Source organism: Balaenoptera acutorostrata, chromosome 13 (assembly GCF_949987535.1).
Source record: "Balaenoptera acutorostrata chromosome 13, mBalAcu1.1, whole genome shotgun sequence".
In the NCBI taxonomy this organism is placed as follows: domain Eukaryota; kingdom Metazoa; phylum Chordata; class Mammalia; order Artiodactyla; family Balaenopteridae; genus Balaenoptera; species Balaenoptera acutorostrata.
This window is the reverse complement of record NC_080076.1, coordinates 60,052,015-60,067,161: the sequence shown is the minus strand read 5'-3', so window position 1 is coordinate 60,067,161 and position 15,147 is coordinate 60,052,015. Positions and strand designations below refer to the sequence as shown.

Here is a 15,147-nt window from a genome sequence, read left to right as displayed (position 1 = left end):
GGGAAGGGCGATAAGGGCCCAGGGACTGGGGTGAGGGGAGATGGTGGGCTCTTGTTCCTGGGAGAGGAAGCGGTACAAACCAGGGCAGCTGGGCCCACGATTCCGATCCCCTGTCCTCCCTGCCGCGGGCACTCGGAGACCCCGCTGACTTCATTTAGGGCCGTGGTTCTTTACAGCCGCTGACTCATTCATTCATTCATTCACTCATTCGCTTAACTTTACTAACAAGCTAAGGGTCTAGAACTCCTTAGTGCAAAAACATGTATTTTTTAAATTACCCAAGAAAAACTTTATTCAGTTAGAAGTATATGTAAGTTTTTTGAACTGTTGCAAATTCCATTCTTGTGCTGTCTGAATAAAACTGTTGGGGAAAAAACAGTTTTTATTCAGGTTGTGTCCTTGTAGAAATAATAGCTATAATCACAATTCCACTTTTTCATAACTTTTACTACACAGATTAAACTAGCCACAGAAGTTGTATAAATCATGACTATTATTATAATGCATAATTTTGTAAAATTTTTGTTTGAAGGATCTCTCGGTGGAACTATTTTCTTTGGTGAGCTACAAATGGCTAAGTTCATTTGGTGTAAATTAACATCGCTGATTATGCCTCATCTTAAGAAAATAGAAAAACAAAAGACAAACAGACACAAATATCAATGTGCTTAAAAAGAGTTTGTCCAGGTTACAGCCCATCACTAAAATGTGGGAAAAAAATAGTTTGGAAATAAAGGCTGAAATACCAAAGGCTGTATTGTCCTTTTACTGCCCTCAACAGTGGGCATATTTTCTTTCAAACTGAGTGAAATGTTCTAACCTTTGTTGGTTATTTCTTGGAGACCTGCCACCTGCCCCATCTCCCCAGGCTGGGCTCGTCCCCACGTTTACCTGGAACATTCATTCCATTTGGAATGAATTCCTTGGGGAGCTGGAAGCCACCAGTGAGAGGCTTATATGGGAACAACGCCATGTGGAAACAGGACCATCAGTGAGTCGTCCTCATGCATCATAGACACCCTCAAACCCCTCTGACGTGCATTCAGGATACAGAACAAGGCCACAAGGCCCAGGAGCCCCCTTTCCCAGAACTTTCAGTCACAGTGGCCACCTGACCTGCTGACTCTGCTCTCAGCTTCACACTCAGTGTAGACAGATGCTGAGATGAGGTCAGAGAGGTAGGGACATCAATGAGTAAAGTAGGGAGAAAGAAAATATTATGTATTTAATCCTAGGTGCCATGTATTTTACACATGTATCTCGTTTAATCTCCACAACCACTCTTTGCTGCTCTTATCATGTGAAGGGACCACTGGGACCCTGGGACAGAAGGGCAGCCCACCTTCCTTCATTGAACAAAAAAAAAGTGAAACATACTGAAGACTGAAAAGGATTCTCAAGGTATCTTCGGGACTTTCAGGGCTTGGCATGTGTAATTACTCTTAGGTTGAACTGATGTCTATCTCAGATGAGATGACGCTTTATGAGGAGGAAATGTGAGGTCCAGAGAGGTAAAGTAACGTGCCCAAGGTCACACAACTTGACTCTGGAATAGCTGGGATTGGAACCCAGATCTATCTGACTCTAAAATCCATGCTTGCTCTTTCCACAACAGTATGCTTTGAGCAAAATAAAATAATTACTGTGGGAGAAGTACGCACTGCTATGGGAAAACAGGAAGGGGTCCTTTATTCCAGCAAGGAAAGCACAGGGATCATGTTACAGGGCCTACACTGCAGGGAAATGGTGGTTCAGCTCCTTCTCCCTCTGAAATGCTGGGCTTCTGTGCAAGGTCTCTGTCCTGTTACAGGAAAAGGCTCTGGCTTGTATTGTTCATGGCACTACTTCAGTTCCTATTTATTTAACAAATGTGATAAATTCCTATCCATGCACATAAGCAGAGTTAATAATGACAGGATGTAAGGATTAGGACATGCTCACTTTCTCAATAGCAGCCCTTTTTCGTAGGGAAAGAGATCATTCTAGGTTTGTGACTAAATTTCATTTGTTTGGAGGTGAAGTTGTTCAGTTTTACTAACGGTCAGGTGCATTCTCTTCTACAAGTTGATTTCACTGTTTCCTGAAGTCTCCCATGTGAATTAATAACAACCAGAGATTGCCTTCTTTCTGTATTATTGTTTTCTTCGGGCTTATTCCTTGCAAAGAGACACAGATTCCTTTGGGTAAAAGATTCTCAGGCATCTGTAACTAGGCACTTAAGCGAGACCAGAGTTATAAGGCCATTGCCATCTTAGGAGGTTTATTTTCTGTAGCGGGAATGGAAATTTGAAGGCCCAGCAGCCAGCAGTACACATAACCTTCCCACCGTCCTGAACTTAGTTTCTAAACAAGAACCCTTGGGGGTCTCCTCCCAGCAGCCCTCCGTCACATCACTATCATGATGATCTTCTTAAAATCCTCATCTGATCACCTTACTTCCCTGCTTAAAAGCCCCTCCTGGCTCCCCACGACCAAAGGGACAAAGCCAAACCCCTCCGAGCGACTCTCAAAGGCCTCACCCTGAGACTCACTGTGTCTTCTGGGGGTACCTCTGACGGCTCCTGGTTAGAAACCGCAAGCCGACCTCACTGCCACCTGTCCTGTGGTCGTGCCTCTTCCCCAGCTGGATGGCAAGACCCCTCTGCTGCCTCGTCCCCTCGTCCTGTCCCCACCTCCAGCGGCATCCGCCCAGCACTTTGCTTGCCCTGCACTGGGGATGCTCCAAGTTAATTTCATTTGCTCCATCGCTTGGCAAGTATTTATTGAGCTCCTAGTAGGTGCCAGGCCTTCAGGGAGAATCAGTCTTATTGTTTGGAAGGGTCCTGGGGTTATAAGCAGCCTACGTGACTGTTAAGGCTTTGCTTCTCGAAGTCTGGTCCTGAGATCCGTCACACAAGCATCACCAGAGAGCTTGTAGTAACGATAGAGTCTCAGCTCCCCGCCACCCATTCTGCACTAGCCTGACGCCCACAAGAGCCGTATCGCACGGCAGCGTGAGAAGCTCTGTCCTGAGGCTCTCAGACAGTCAAGTTGGGTAGGTGTGTTGCTTGCGTTGCTTGTATGCTTGCTTTACAGTGGTTGTAAACCTGTGGGTTTAAATTGTCCTTCTTGTAACAAAGTCTTTTTGAGGGCTTGTTAGTATAAGTTACACTCTCGGGTGCCGGAGAGCACCACTAAATTACAAATAAGCAAATGCAGATTTATCTCTACTGTTCAAAAAATGACAGCTTTCCAGACATTGCTCGTGTTTCCTTCTGCAGATATTTATCCAGTTATCCTTGCAGCCGGGGTATTTGTGCTTGCTCAAACATTGTGAATTGGTATTTGTAGGCTTGGCCGCGCAGGTGCTTGCGTGGCCAGCACAGAGTTTTCATGAATGTTTAATTCGTTGCTAGCGTTTAAAAACCAAGAGGTTTTCACATGAAAACCCAGACTTCTGCCTTCTCCTGAAAATCGGGCAGCCCTGGGCTCACCTTCCTGATAGCACAACAGACTGGCCCTGGGGGCCCCTCCTGCAAGCTGGGGGCGTGCTCACCAGCTCACCCCGCCCCCCACCTCGCCAGCCCCTTTGCTAGGCCTGCTCGGCCCCCTGGACTGTGCAGCCTGAGATCCCAGGCAGGAGTTGGAGGCACCAGAGCTGACCCTGCCTCGGGGAGTGTGCCCCTTTATAGTTCCCCTCAGGGTCTCCGTGCAGACAGGAGGAGAGAAGAGAGCGGGACAGGTGGTGAGGGTGGAGATATGGCCCTAGGCTAGCGATTCTCGGCCCTGGTGACAGGAACTTGTAAAAGCACAACTACCCACTCCCCATAGGCACCCCCAGAAAGTCCGACTTAGTTGGTTTGGGCATCACCAGATTTAAAAGTCTCCACAGGTGATTCTAATCTGGCTTGAGAACCACGAAGCTAGCGCATCCACATAACTTGCCAAAAAAAGCGAAATATGCCAAAGTGAAGGAAAAAAATATATGCATACATACATACGTATACACACACATAAATTGACAGGATTTACACTGAAGCCTCATTACTCTGGACGTTGGTAATTCCAGAGTATTGGATGTTTTGTCTAATGGCCTACCATTTACTTTTCTTATCTACACAAAGAGTTGGCCAAGCAAATAAGTACTATGAGCAAGATTGCTTTAAAATGCTTTAGAGAAACTCGATTTTTTTTAGGATTTAAATTCAAATGCCTGCTTGAGCTAAATATAATTTAAATTCTCTATTACAAAAACAAAAATTTGGAGGATATCAGGAAGCACTGTGAATACATCATACAGGGCCCCTCCGACAATCGTAGAATTGCTTTTATTGCATTGTCTATTATCACATAGCCTAAAATTCTACCAGTACTTTAATTACTTTAGAATAATGTTTATTACTGTTGGAATTCAGCTGTTTATGCCACAGAAGTGTTCATCCAAGGATGTCATTAGAGAGAGAACTTCCTCTAATGCTGCAGCGTTGATGGAAGCTCTCCCACCCCGCCCCAGTCCACAGATTTGCTAATGGCCTGCAGCACTCTGGCCAGTGAAATCCCTGCAACTTCAGGCAGATTCTCCTGATGAGGGAGTCTGACAATCGCCAGAGCGATTCATGCAATGACTTTATGCAAGAAATTTCATTATTTCTAATAGCTGATGGTGGTTTAATATTTCAATGTAATTATGCTTGATTATATATTGTAATACGCCTGGCCAGGCTTTGGATCTGGGTCTAAGTAAAATACAGCTAATGGAAAATTCCCCTCCAGTTTTGTTTTTTTTTTTTCAGCCAGGAATTAAGTCCTAAAGTGAAACTGAATGCAAATCCAACAAGCAATCTCTTGACGGAGAAAATATTGGTGTAATATATTTGAATGGCCTAGTTTATCAGCTCACTTGGCTAAAATCATACACTGGTTTAGAACTATTTCAGAGTTGCTATTTCTCACCTTTCCCCTAACCTACTTTTGGTCATTTCTGATTTGTTTTATGAGCTTTTATCAAAAGGCAGTCAGCGCGGCGGAGATATACAGAGACGTATATCAAATACTGTCATTTACTGTGAGCATCGTTAAAGAGCGAGGGGGAGGGGTAACTAACGCCAGGATGAGGCTGGGGTCTCGGTCTGGCTCGTCTGTGCTGCCCACTGTGCGTGGACACCCCACTGGACACGCACAGCAGGAGCTGACATACAGCCCCTCCTGCCTGGCCCGTCCGTGTAGCGAAGCAGCAATGTGCTTCCAACGGTGACACTCCCACACTCCTGGGAGGGGGGTGTCGGCAGCCAGGGCTGGACTGACGGAGGGCAGTGGAGAGGTGTTAAGATTCACGTGAATCCCTTAAGGCTTCACTTTCATTCTGCTTTGGAGAAAGAAGCCCATTTGAGAGTATCCTTCGCTCCCTCTGCAGAGTCCTCATCTCTCCCCGGAGACGGCAAGAAAGACAGAAAGAAGGGAGCAGCATGCGGGCCGCTCAGACCCTTCCCCACCCCACTGAGGCGGGTCCCCTACAAGGGCCCCCGAGGCGTGGCACCTGAAGCCCGACAGCCAGCCAGGCTCAGGCCTCAGTGAAGGCCCCAGAAACAGAGGGGCCGCCCTGCCCACTCACGAAAGGAGAGGCCCATCTGCTCTTTCACCTGGGAGTCACCTGCTCTCTGGCTGGAGGGGAGGGTCGAAAACAAAAAGAAATGGTCATTCCTATCATTCACATAGTGCTACCCCATCCAAGCGATGTAATTCCCTTAACAATCCTGTGTTGTTACTAACTCACGCCATTTGCCAGTGGAGAAATCTGAGGCTCTGGAAGTCACATATCTAGACAGGGTGCCCACGGCGAGTGCACAGGGCATCCTGTTGCCGATTCCACGGCTCTGTCCCCGCGTCACAGCAGCCGGGTCACAACCGCAGGCAGCTCCCGACGGAGGACAGGCACTCTTTGGCTCAGAACTGTTCGTTTTGCTCTTAGCAGAATTTAACAGTGCCTGTTTTGAAATCTTTCCTTAAGGGCACACTGTAAAATTTAGAAAAGGAAAAAAAGAAAAGAAAAACCTTACATCCACCAGAGATGAAGAGGGGAGATGCAAACTCCCACGAGAGGCTCCCAGGGAACGTTTATTAAAGGTCACCTCATCTGTGATGCTGCAGGCGAACACAGACACATCAACCTCGCAGAGATGAGAAAACAACGTGAAGCTGATGGGAGGAGCGGTGGGGTGGGTGAGAGTCAGGGGCCAGCTTTGATCCCCCCTGTGTGCTTTGCTGGCCCCGGGACTGGGGACAGATCTGGACCCCCAGGACCTCCCGAGGCTGTGTGGAGCTCAGCCACCACGGCACAGGAGCTGCACTTCTGACCGGGCAGGGATCTCCGGTGGAAGGTGCTCGCGTTCACGTGCCTTTACTGGCCCATAGTCAGAGTGGAGCGGATCAAAGGCTGCATCTCCTTCAGACTCTTACTTTGTTCTCTGGGGCCCCAGCTGCGCTGCCAGCACCGCTCTCTCTGACCAGCTCACTCTCACCTGCCAGGCCTAAGCCAAGACGGCGTGATGGTACCCCTGGCTGCCGGCTGGCCCCACGGACGGCGCTCACACTCAGAGTCACTTGGGCACTCCGCAGCGTCCGTCCCCCGACCCCGACCGCAAAATCCGTCCCTTGAATCAGCCTGTCTCCCGGGGTGCGTACGTAATGCGCCGCGCCCCTCCCGCCGCCCGCAAACCCCTTACTCCAAATCCACTCTATTCTGTGTCCTCCACCCTGTTCTCCTGTGCTCTAAACTTGACCCCGTAGATGTCACACCTCAAGGCCTAACTCCTACGTCCCAGGCAGGTAAATAATTCCTCCGCATGGATGCTTACTAAACCTTCATCTCCAGACCGCTCTTTGCCTATGTGTTGATAATATTCCTCCATAACTTAAGTACCCATCAGTTCCTTCATAAGGCAGAGTAATGTCGAGGTCAAGGGAGGCCAGGAGGCCAGACAGCCCAGCTGCAAGTCCGCTTTCTAGCAAGTTCTTAGGCAAACTCCATTTCCTCTTTGTGGCTTAAAACGGTGCCTGGCACTTAGTGCTGCATGAGAGCTGGGCCTTGTGGGTTGGGGTCAGCTTGGAGAGGCAGAGGGGAAGAGGACTAGATTTTAGCGGTTGGGAGCAGGACGAGCTGAGCATTTCACCCAGTATTTGTTAGGACGTTCTTTAGCCACGATGTTGTCTCCCCTCCAGGGCTGTCACAGGTCGGCCGTAACTGGATTCGTCTTCTGGTCCCCACTGACCCCCGTATCGCTTGTCAGGTTATTGCCTTTGGTTCAGTCCATTATGTTTTTCCTTCCCAGCTTGTGTTTCTCCTTTGTGTCTTCCACCCGTCTGCCCAGCTTTCTCATTCGAACTTTGAGTAGGTAAGAGCTTTTTACTTAAACTTCAGAGCAGTTTATGAATAGGCTGCTTAGTTTCAGCCGGCAGGTAAAAGCTTTCGTCATGTTGTTTCTCCTCCCTGCAGCACTGTTATCTGGGGCTCCCAGAAAGGAAAAGTTGCGAATTATCTTTTCCTAGTCATTAAGGCAGCATAATTTGAGGCCCAACCAGCAGTTTTCCTTTTCCCTACCTAGAATTTACCAATATGATTTGGGCCACTAATCTACACCTGTAAAATATTTTCTTCTGAGAAAAAATTCTCCTAATGACACTTAGATCATTACCCATGATTCAGGAAAACCAAAGTCCAAAAATAATTTAGCAACAAGGTTCAGATTCACTCAGTGCAAATTATTTTAGCTTATTAATTAATTTTCTCACCAAGAAACAAACGGAAGCATAAGCAACAATAGCCAACCTTTGAAAGAATAACATGCAGAGATGAGGAGTGGGGAAGGGTCCCCTGGAATTCTCCCCTTCCTGTTCAGAGTCTGAAATAGAATGGCATTTTCCCCAAATAGTCAGTTATGTGGGGAACGTCTGGTGTTGTTACGGTTACGTGGTGAAGTGTGTTTAACATTTTCTTTGGACTTGCATTCAACCATCATCATCTTCCACTTTGAATGACTCGGTGGGAGCCCCTGAAAAGAGGAGGCCATGAGAATGGCTGACAAGCAGCGATTTGGGGTGGTTTATTAAAGTGGCAGCAACGGATCTGAGGTGGGCGTCGTTCTAGAATAAGGTGGAGCTCAGTGGTGGGGTTCAGCGGTACTTTCATCCCGCAGACTTGTTGCCACAATGATTTATCCCTGCATCCCCCAGAGTGTGACACGGGTGTGTCCTAGCAGAGGTACACGGCCTTAAACAGAGTTTAACAGATCTTGCTGCCCAGGTTAGAATAGACTTTGCCACAGCGCAGCCTGACCACGTGATGGAGGAGTGTCTGGGGTGAGGACACTGGCCATCAGGAGACCTGGACCAGGAGGGAGGGCTCCTTCTCTGAACACGCACAGGTGACGTGGGAAGCAGGAGGGGTCGTCCGGCCTCAGAAACGTGCTGTTTTTCATTTATTTCAGGCACATTTTCCATCACTGCCATTTGTCCTCTGTCAGCATTCCATCTTGTTCCCCGTGTTTTCTCTTGCAGATGGTTTATTAGAAGCGCTGCAGAATGTTTCTAAATGTTACGCGTCACAAGAGCAGGGCTTTGAGAGCGTGCTGACAGCTCACCTGAGTGGGTCTTCTCCACGCACCGGCTCTCTCCATCCCTAACGCTGCTGTGCCTTTAAATCCGCACCCACCCACATGAACACACAGATCTTGGCATCTTGCCTTTTTTTTTTTTTTTTAATTTTATTTATTTATTTATTTTTGGCTGTGTTGGGTCTTCGTTTCTGTGCGAGGGCTTTCTCTAGTTGCGGCAAGCGGGGGCCACTCTTCATCGCGGTGCGCAGGCCTCTCACTATCGCGGCCTCTCTTGTTGCGGAGCACAGGCTCCAGATGCGCAGGCTCAGCAATTGTGGCTCACGGGCCCAGTTGCTCTGCGGTACGTGGGATCCTCCCAGACCAGGGCTCGAACCCGTGTCCCCTACATCGGCAGGCAGACTCTCAACCACTGCGCCACCAGGGAAGCCCCATCTTGCCTTTTATAGTGGATAATTAAGAGAAGGATTTGGTTGGTAACCACCTTACTCCCATAACTCATTACCAGTGATGGGTAATCCTGTGACCGAACCATCCATCACTTTCAGTCCTTCAGACATAATCTCATTCTTGTGACTTCCACAGGGTCTTCAGTGGAAGGTAGCCTTTCCGACAAGATCACTGATCCCGAAGGCAGTTATTCCTGCAGAGCTGAAAAGCGGTGTCATTTACTTGATAAGGGGGCTTACCCTGTCGTCACAAAGTCCCCTTCATGTGGGAGCTGAGGCTTCATTTACAACAGACTGTCTGCCTCTCATATGAGCGAGTCAGGGCTCCCCTAACAGAGACCCGTCAGTGTTTCTTATGTCTGTCTGTGCGCTGAGGTAAGCGACCCGAGGAAACTGCCATCTACCTGCCGAGGTGACGCAGCTCAGTCCACGTCCTCAGGTGCCCCTTGGTTGTTGCTGGAATGTCTGATATGATAGGGTTGGAATAGTTACTTAGAAGTTTCCTAGAGATACTTGCTTAGTAGGTACTTTTACTGATACGCGTAAAATATATAATTTCCAAATTGTGTTTCTTGATACAATCACATAAATGGAAAACAATAGTCAATTAAGTCGTTCCAGGAAAAATCATACTACCTCTTATCCCAGCACATTCCGACCTCTCTACACAGGCACGTGATAGATGTCAGAGATTTGATCCAATCTCTTGCACTTTTTAAAACTGGAAATTATAGATAGACTGTCATTTCTGCAAGATATTAGGAATGTGTAAAATGAGCATCTAAGTCAAATGTATACTGTAAATGCAGTAGGATCACAAACGTACTTTTCTGAGCTTTAATTTATCCTGGCTAGGTTTTCCAACAGCAGAGAGCATAGTTTTCAATCGGTACTTTCTCAAAGCACGTGATGGGCTGTGTGCCCGGCGTGTTCGGGCCCCTGCACACTCCATGCAGCTCAGTTCCTGACTGGTTCTGTGGGTTGTTCTGGTTCCAGGCTTCCACAGGGAATTCTAGTGGAAGGATGTGCATTTCAGGCGGCAGAGGCCCTGCTTCAGACCAATGAACGTTCTTGCCTCCTGTGCTGAGTTATCAAAAACAGCCTCTGACTGTGCCTGCAGCTCGGGGGGGTTGGAAAATCAGCTCAGCACACAGGACAAAATGAGGAGAAGAGATGGCTCAAGGCCAGCTGTTCAGGCACGTGGGACACACACGTGAGGGCAGGGTGGCAGCTGTTGGGGGAGGGGGGCAGCTCGGACAGGTCTGCTCCGGTGTGGGGTGGAGGTCTCCATTGGCAGGGCTCCCGCTTTGCAGAAGAAGGTTGAAATGCAGAGCGTAGTGGCCGATCAGATTCCTTCATTATCTCTCTGCCTTGTATTTGCCAGGTGCTTGTTCCTGCCGCTTCCATGGTTGGAGGGTTTTTTTCCCTTCCCGTTTTCCTAAAACACACACACGTACACACACACACACACACACACACACACACACACACACAACCTGAGAATAGTAAAAGCTTTCCATTTTCTTGAATGCTAATAAATTGGAAAAGAGGTCGTATATGTCATCTGTGCATATTGACATTGAGGGATTCAAGGGGTGTTTAGGGAGAGAAGATAGAAGACTGAAAAGAATAACCTTTGAATGGCTTAGAACCGAGTTTCTGACAAGACTTGAATCACATGAAGAAGACTATGGAGAGACTGCATGTTTTATCAAGCTCCAGAGAAAGTAGCTTTTCTTAAGTACTGGAATAACATTTCTTCTTATAATTCTAATAATTTTAAAAGAAAAGACTGAAGCCTATAGAATACCAGCATTATTCATTTCTTCTTGCAACAAGGAGAGCTAGCCTTAACATTGCTTTGTTTTGCCCTCACTTCTTCCAGTCTTCAGCCCTCTGTGCTTCCTGTTATCAGCAGGTGAGACCAGGCCAAGGAGCCCAGAGGACTCCATGGGGCTGAGAAGCCCTTTGGGTCCGTGTGTGCAGGGGGACAGGCAGGAGGGGTCCCTCAGAACACGAAGCCCTGGGGAAGTCTGGCGCGGGTGCAGACCCCGGCGGGGGAAGTGGGGGAGCAGGGATGAGAATCAAGCCCCAGCCCCCAGCCGCAGCCTCTCCCAGGTGCATCCCTTCGGCTTGTTTCCCTGAAAACAAAGAAAACATTGGAAATACGTACAACTCCTAAAAAGAGAAAATATCCCATAAGCTGCTTCCTCATTGAATTTGCCCAAAAGTCGAATGTGGAAAGTGAGATGTGAAATACTAGTGTATTTACGTGTTTTCAACAAAACAAGGATCACAAGTAAAATATGTCATCAGCACCTAAGAGAGGGCGCAGTTTTAATTCACGGGGGCGGCCCAGCTTCTGCCAGGTCCTCCCTCTCCCAGAGCAGACCCTCCAGGGCTGCCCTGGGCTGGAACAGCCCCCCCGGGACCACTCTCCGATGGGAGCACAGAGCCCTGTGACAGCACGCGGACCCCAGGACATGCATATCAGTCACTCGGGCCCTAGGATGCAGACTCCTGTTTCTGATTCTCTCTGTGACACGTCTGCACCTCCACGAGGGGGGCACTTGGCACAGCCTGGTGCAAGCATCTGTGCTGAGCATCTTGCCAAGGAAGGAGCAGCCCTCCTGCCGGAGCCGGGAAGGACGGGCAGCCGTGTGCGTGCCCAGGCGGCGGGCGGGCCCTCGGCTTGCTCACCCAGGACGGCAGCCTCCTCTCACCTCCTGGCAGGCTGAGTGCCATGCCCGTCCTTCCAAAGCTCCCAGAGCATCTCTGATGAGGTCCACTTGGGTCCTGGGTCGACTCCCTGTAAGCTTGTTCATTTTGAGATGCATCCGACCATGCTTCTTCCAGAGATCTGTCTGGAGACAGATGGGTCTTAGTCGGTTTTCCTTATTAAGAAGCAACCCTGTCTTCCCGAGAATCACCCCCAAGTGTCACTTCTGCCTCTGCCTTCAGACAGAAATGTAAAGGCAGTGACAGAAACAACCCGCTTCTGAAGGACAGGAGGAAAAGAACCCCGCCAGGGTGGAGGGCTCCGCGGTCGGCATCCCAGCCCTGTGTCGGAATCACTTTTGCCAAGTTATTGATTGGGTCTGAGACCGTTGCATTATCTGTAAAAGAGGGCTCATCGCACCACCCCCATGAAGTCACGTGGGTAAATAAAATCAAGAGTAAAAGCTTGTTGGGCTTCCCTGGTGGTGCAGTGGTTAAGAATCCGCCTGCCAATGCAGGGGACTCAGGTTCGAGCCCTGGTCTGGGAAGATCCCACATGCCATGGAGCAACTAAGCCCATGCGCCACAACTACTGAGCCGGCACTCTATAGAGCCCACAAACCACAACTACTGAGCCTGCGTGCCACAACTACTGAAGCCCAGGCATCTAGAGCCCGTGCTCTGCAATGAGAGAAACCACCGTGATGAGAAGCCCGCACACCGCAACGAAGAGTAGCCCCCGCTCGCTGCAACTAGAGAAAGCCCGCGCGCAGCAACGAAGACCCAACACAGCCAAAAATAAATAAATTTTCTTTTTTTAGAAAAAGTAAAAGCTTGTCCCCTTGGTTCCCAGCTGGTTCCAAGTCTGGAGCCCATGGTCCTGGAGCCCCGGCTGCATCCCGTGTGTGCCGTTGGTCATTCTGACTGAGCGCTCCTGGCCGGTAGGCACGGAGCTGTGCCCCGGGCACGTGGGGCATCACCGCGAGCCTAGGAAACCGAGGAGTCCTCCCTCCGGATCTGACCTGGGGATTCTCTGATCAGGTTGAGGACCCACAGACCCTTTGCTTTGACAGTGCGACCGGCAGCTGGGAAGAGGGCAGGACAGGGAACAAGGAGGCAGGTCCGGCAGAGTGTCACTCGTGGCTCGTCCATGGTGAGCGCTTCAGCTTCCCATCAGGCAGGAGGGTCAGTTCTTCTGCCCCTTCCCACGACCTGTACCTGCCTTGTCACTAAATACCTACGGAGCACCTTCTATGAACCAGGTGCCGAGCTGGTGAGCTAGAGAAATCGCACCTGGCGTCTGCCCCCCAGAAGTCGGCCGGCCGTGTAATGTTTTAAGGTTTGTGCTTGTATAAGTTCACTGCCCTCCCAGCCTCCACGTGATAAGAGCGCGGCTGGCAGACCGGCCTGGGCTTTGGCCCCGGTCGCACTGTGCTGCCAGCCTAGGAGCAGGGACCACACGCTGCCCTCAGCTCGGGGGGCTTCGCTTCCAAATCCATTTGCCTCAAGGATGTGCTGCCATCCACTGCTGGAGTTAAAGTTTCTTCACGCACAATAGTGTTTTCTTTACGTATGTAAAGATGGCAAGGGCTGCCCGTTTGTAAATCCAACCCAACAGGGCTCGTTCTTCGGTAACTACCCGCGGAAGAGGCAGGGAGGTCCCAGGAAGGGGAGGCCGGCTTTGAGAGGAGCAGCTCCAGTTCTCGGTCAAGTTGATGCTAGTGTTCATTCAGTTATGGTCTCACCTTTGCAAGTGAAGGAAAACAGTCTTGCAGAGGATTCAAAAAAAAGGAAAAGACATACTGGGTGATTGGGATGTAGTATTCAATCAAAAGAACGTAATTAATGATGTCTTGAGCTGTGTGAAGCAGATATTAAACTAAAAGGTCACCGTTTAGCCATCAAAAAACATGCTGCCCTGAAGTCTTTTGTTGTATGACTAACATATCAAAAGTTAACATGGATTTTGCTGCATTTTTGTTAAAATGAAACCAGGGAATATCTGCTTCTCATGTACCAAATTAAGGAGTAAGAGTCCAAGTCACAAATAATTCCCAGCCTTTTCAGTAATGAGTGTACTTGGCAAATGAAAGCCCACAGGATGGAAACTCATCGTTTACTGGCACAGACTTAAGTTAGCATTTGCCACTGCATTACTTGGCTCTGCAGTAAAATTCCTTAGATGGTCCAACGGCCCTACCAGGTGGGAAGCACCTGTGCTGCTGGGTACCATGTGTCAGGTCTGCGTCACCCCATGGGGATGTGAGGCTGCACTGGAGATGACTGCCCTTGAACCGATGTTCCACTCATGGAGCTGCAGAGCAAACAGACAATTTCCATAGAGGACAGCAAGGTGGAGATCCTATGGGAGGCACCCCGAGGAGGCAGGGCTCACCCCACCACGGGCTGGGAGAGGGCCGTGCACAGGGGAGAGGCCTGAGGGCCTCGTGCCAGGGAGCCCTGAGCCTCTGGGACTGGGAACCGATAGACTGACTCCTGGGATTCAAGACCCCTTAAAAGAGTGTTTGCTACAGAGGACCGGAAGAAGGAGCTAAAACCCCTCCCTCAGGACCAGAAGCAGAAGCACTAGATCCCTTCCCGCGGGGAGGGCGGCTGGGCCCTGCTCTGCGAAGTGTTCCTTGCTTGTTCAGTGACCTGCTCTGTCGGGATCTGGCTGTGTCTGGCAGCACACACCTCAGAAGGCACCTGTGTGGATGGAGGCTGGGCCGGCAGGTGCGGGCGGGCGGGAGAAGAACCCTGAGGAGGTGCTTCTGAGGCGGCCCCCGAAGGAGGGAGGAGGGGGCTTAAGATCCTGGGATGGGGCCAGGGAGGAGGGACAGACAAGCTGGGGGAGAACTGGAGACGCCGTGTCTAGCACAGGGTGGACACAGCTGGGTGGTGCTGAGGGGGGACCGCGGGAGCCCCTGGGTGACGGGGGGCCAAAGGCAGGGTGTGAGCCAGATGCTGCCTGTAAGGGTGGCTGAGAGGGGCACCCGGGGGAGGGCGGCCTGCGGTGAGTGGACGAGAGCTGGCCCCTGCTTTTCCCTGAACGAGGGGGCCTGGCCGAAGAGGATGGTCAGTGGATTCTGAGCACAGGTCCCCGGTGGTAAAGCCCAAAAGGGGGGGCTTCCGAGGAGCCCAGGCCTGTCCGTGACCGCTGGGAAAATTGCAATGACAGTTTAACCGAATATATCCAAAACAAGATGTATCGTTTCAACACGTGAGTCAAGATGTGAGAAACTATTAAGGAGGTATTTTACAGTCTTTCTTTTTGTACTAAGTCATCAAAATCCAGGACGGAGTTCACACCGCCAGCACCTCTCGGTGTGCACCATCCACCGCTCAGGTGGCCCGCGGGGAAAGGACAGTGTGCAGGTGTAGACCATCCAGGG

The 15,147-nt window shown here is 50.0% G+C and overlaps 1 protein-coding gene and 1 long non-coding RNA gene across 2 annotated transcripts in view; one reads left to right on the top strand and one right to left on the bottom strand.

The window, feature by feature from the left end:
• L3MBTL4 (L3MBTL histone methyl-lysine binding protein 4) overlaps positions 1 to 15,147 on the top strand; it is a 308,033-nt gene that overhangs the window by 276,592 nt on the left and 16,294 nt on the right. The window lies entirely within an intron of this gene.
• LOC103016040 (uncharacterized) overlaps positions 10,858 to 15,147 on the bottom strand; it is a 77,355-nt gene continuing 73,065 nt past the window's right edge. Inside the window, exons 2-3 of the long non-coding RNA XR_452345.2 lie at positions 11,761 to 11,901; positions 10,858 to 11,178 (exon numbers count right to left, since the gene is read on the bottom strand). This is a non-coding gene — a long non-coding RNA (uncharacterized LOC103016040). The remainder of the gene's footprint in view (positions 11,179 to 11,760; positions 11,902 to 15,147) is intronic.